The following is a 4691-nucleotide window of genomic DNA, read 5'->3' on the forward strand; positions in this document are numbered from 1 at the left end:
ATTTTAGAGAGTTTATTAATTTACCGAGCATTAAATTAAAGAGTTTCTACTGTAGATCACAATTGGGAAACAAGTTATGGAAAGTCAAAGTGACCTATTATTGCAATTGGTATACCATGTTTAGGAAAAAAAAATGAGCTAATAAAAAATTCAAAATCATTTGTAATGAAGCATCTTCTTTTGATTTTAATTATCGCTGCTTTTATTTTCCTATCATTTTGAACTGTATTAATATTTTCTACCATTAGATTATAATGTCTCTTTTACTTTGTTTAAGAATTTTATTCCTTTAATGTCAATTATTTCATTATCTTTTTGAATGTGCCAAGTCTTACAAACATGCCAAACTACAAAACAGCTATAAATAATAACCTAAATTATCATAATTGTATGTATTTCATTTGCATTCCCAATATAGTACAAAGTCTTTTAAAAAAGGGTTAATTATGTTTTTGGTCCCTACAAAATTGTGACCTTGTAAGTTTAGTCCTTACTTAATTTTAATAGCATTTTTAATCCCTACAAAAAAAATTTACTTATAATTTTAGTCCCTGCTAAAATAAATTTTGTTTAATTATCCTTAAACTCTTAAATTTTTTAATGATTCTTTTTATACAAGTTTAGAACACTATGAAAGGTTCATTTACTAAAATCTATAATTTTTTAACATGAAATAAATTAAATATGAATTTTTTAAAACGACAAAAGTTTAAGATATAAGTAACAAAAATATGGACGTAGAAATCAAATTTTGCAATATTTTTTTCGGAGGACCTTTTAATAACGTTCTTAACACGTCTGTAAAAAATTGTTGAAAAACTTAAGAGTTTAAGCATAAATTAAACAAATTTGGATTGAGTAAGGACTAATATTGAGTGCAGAAATTTTTTGTAGGGATTAAAAATGCTATTAAAATTAAGTAAGGACAAAACTTACAAGGTCGCAATTTTGTAGGGACCAAAAACATAATTAACCCTTTAAAAAATAATCTCCTTCTAATTAACTCAGATAACAACAAAGCCTTCCTCTAAATTTAATAACCTCTCTATCATATACACTAAACAAAATGAAACTAATACATATTTTTTAGCTAACTAAAATCACGTTCCTCATAAATGAAATTTTAAATTTGATTCACAAAATGCTTCCCAAGTGTTATGAGATTATTTTTTACAATAAACAAACACATGATGTATGAGATTTGTTTATCATGTCTATATAATATCCTCATCTTACTTTATATCTTATCATATATCTATCTTATTTTGCGTACATGTGCATGCATAAATTTCTTCTTTCAACAAACAACACTACCACCTTAAAAAAATAAAAAAAAAATAAAAAATACAGCACCATCTACGCTAACAATAATTCTAACAGCAAACACTTTATATTCATATTGAGAAGACTTCAAGTCGTCTTTTTTTGTTAGTCAAAGAAGGCTCCTAGTTAACTATTTGAATGTCTTGCGCTAAAAACAAAAAACAAATATATAATTGGCATCTGCAAGTAGTAATGTAAACAAACTCTTTAATTAGTTAAAATTTAAATAATTCATAGTAGTTGTTTTGGTATGTGTAAAAAGATTAAAAAGCGACAATAAAAAATGATCTGATGAACTATATGACTACTAAAATATCCTTCATTACAAATTATTTTGAAGCATATATTCGCTCCATTTATGACAATAATTGTGTTCCTTAATAGATGTTTCAGATTGGTACCAATTGCGGTTATTGATCAAGTTCTCCTTAATGTTTTGCCAACAATCGTTATTGTTTCATCAAAGTTTGAAGGTGGGTGCTGGCCATTATAATCTCTCCTTAATGTTTTTCCTGCAATCTCACCATTCGTTATTGTTTCATCAAAGGTGGAAGCCGCGTGATGGTCGTTATTATTTCTCCTTAATGTTTTTCCTGCATTTGTTACTCTTTCATCAAAGGTGGAAGGTGGGAGATGGTTGTTGTTATTATTTCTTCTTAATGTACTTTTGCCTGCATATGATACTGTTTCATCAAAGGTGGAAGGTGGGAGATCGTTGTTATTTCTTCTTGATGTTTTGTCTGCATTTGTAACTATTTCATCAAAGATGGAAGGTGGGAGATGGTCGTCGTTATTATTTCTCCTTAATGTTTTGCCAGCATTAGTTACTGTTTCATCAAAGGTAGAAGGCGAGTGCTGGCCCTTGTAGATAAAATTTGATTGTGCAAGGGAACTGACGCTAGAACCACGATCATTGGATCCTTCCGACTCCCTAAAAATAGTTTTTCCAGATTTATCTATTGTTTCTTGAAAGCTATTTGTGATCCCCAACAATCCTTCCATGTTGTCGTTGTTCGTTGAGGTTTTCTTTGGTTTTTGTTTTTTGGAGGTATGTATAGTTTTCCTGCCACAAATTAGAGAAGATATATAGGTCATTATATATTTGCATGTACAGTTAACCAAACGAAAGTATTAAAATATGTGAAGGAATAATTAATGAAAAACAAAGAAAATGGTTGAGAACATGTATTTTTTATTGTAATATAAGCAAATTTTATTAATAACACACTAGCACAATAACAAAACTTACAAGCTAATTCAAATGCTACTGACATGTTAAGCCTAATACAGCTTCAAAACACAAACAGAGAAGCAATTAGCCTCCAAAATGAAACATCACAAGAACAAATAGGCTCAGCACATGGTTTGAGTTAAATATATATATATATATATATATATATATATATATATCTGTCATAGACCCAGTCTTGCAGCTTAGTCATAATATAATTAATAATTTATATAAAATATTTTTATATTATAAATAAAATTGTTGTTATGTGGAAGAGGAAAACGCTTGTTCAGTTTAACTTGAGCTCATGGTTTTATTTAAATATTTATTTTTCGTAGACTTGATCTTGCAGCTTAGTCATAAAATTTATAATTTATAGAAACAGTTGTATATTATGAAGTTGTTGTTTAGTGTGAAATGGGGAAAAAAAAATTATTCAACTGCTAAGAATTCATGACCTTATTTTAATAGCTTTGTCGTCAACGAAACAAGAAGCGGAGTGGAAAGCTACACTGAAATTTGATTAGTTTTTCATTAATTATTTCTCCTTATTTATAAGTAAGTATCTATGATCTCTTCACTTCATCCTATCTTTTAAATCATGTGAAAATTATTTCCAAATTCCTATCTAGTGCTCAACACATTTTTCCATCTAAACTTCCACAAATCCTCCTCTAAAGAACCCTAATTAAAAACATATATATTTTCTGTTTTAACCATTACAAAAGTTAAAAGGGCAACCCGGTGCACTAGAGCTCCCGCATATGCAAGGTCCGGGAACGGGTCCCACCATTTGGTGTATTGTACGCAGCCTTACCCTGTTTTACACAAGAGGCTGTTTCCAGGACTTGAACCCGTGACCTTTCAGTCACATGACAACAACTTTATCAGTTGCGTCAAGGTTACTTCTCTTTAACCACTACAAAAGTTGCTCAAAAAAAAAACCATTACAAAAATACAAGTTCATGAATCCTACAACATGAAATTAACTGTCATGAAGCATGAAAGCCTGTGAATGATTTCATGTCTTTTGACTCAAATATCAAGTAAAACAAATAAATTCTTGTAGAGTAACTTAATATACTTCATGTCAAATTAAACCTTACCTCAATCTTTGCAATTTTCAATCGATTTGGGAACGAAGGACGAGTGAATGAACTAAACTAGTTTAACGAGGAATTGGAATTCAATTTCAATTTCGAACTGTCAACGGGCACTAGTGAATGAGGAATTGGTTCAACTAATTTGTGTTTTGATTTCAAACGATTTGAGCCGATGGTTAACCATTCAATTGCGTATGAAACGGTTTCGGAACAAGTTTCCATTTGGGAATGAGGTGGGTAAAATTGGGAAAGGTTTTGAACGTGTTTTCGTCAGTTTCGAACGATTTCAATTTGGGAATGAGGAGTTGGGTATTGAGTTTTTGTCCGTGACGAAGGAGGGAGTTGGGATTTCAAATTTTCAATTTGAAGGTCGGGAAATTTTGGAAAAGTGGGGTTTTTCACGTATAAAATTTGGTGGTGGGCGCTGTTTTTCTTTTTTGGACAGATTCATTAGCGCTCTCTGTCTATACCTACGGCCACTTCCGTAGGTAAATATTTTCTATACCTATGGTTTCTGGTCCATCATTATAAACCTCCATTGGTATATGTCATTTTTCTTGTAGTGGGTTATTTTCTATTAGAGCTTCTCATTAGGGTTGGCGATTTAATGGAGAACCAAACCACAACTTCCTATAACAATGACTCAATCTTTAAAGCAAAGAAAAAGATATGTTGTCTGTTTTAAATTGAATAGCAATGCTTGAGAATCAAATTCCTTTCCTTGTTTTCAAGAAGTTATATAGGAAGGTAATATCTGATGATAGTGAAATCAAAGAAGATTATTGAGTGGCTAATATAGTTAGTGAAGCCTTTGGTTACCCTTTAATGAATAGTTCAACAGGAGGGCTCATACACTCCGGTTGATTTGTCCACAGTGGAACAACACTTACAACATTATAAAAATGCACAACTAGAATTGTTGTGTTGTGCTACAAGGCTTCGTGTTTTAGGGGTAATAAGCCGACCCGAGCAAAATTAAATAGCACAAATCAAAATTAACATAAGTTGATGGATATGTTTGATCTTGATATGAG

The 4691-nt window shown here is 30.8% G+C and overlaps 1 long non-coding RNA gene across 1 annotated transcript; it reads right to left on the minus strand.

Moving 5' to 3' along the window:
• Positions 1-1510: 1510 nt before the first annotated feature.
• On the minus strand, positions 1511-2670 carry LOC146926336 (uncharacterized). The gene is made up of 2 exons (XR_015008117.1): positions 2573-2670; positions 1511-2386 (listed from the first exon to the last, which is right to left on the minus strand). It is a non-coding gene; the product is annotated as an uncharacterized LOC146926336 (long non-coding RNA).
• Positions 2671-4691: the final 2021 nt, after the last annotated feature.

The sequence above is a fragment of the Medicago sativa genome, chromosome 4, assembly GCF_051527215.1.
Source record: "Medicago sativa cultivar Bolivia chromosome 4, Bolivia_mono, whole genome shotgun sequence".
In the NCBI taxonomy this organism is placed as follows: Eukaryota; Viridiplantae; Streptophyta; class Magnoliopsida; order Fabales; family Fabaceae; genus Medicago; species Medicago sativa.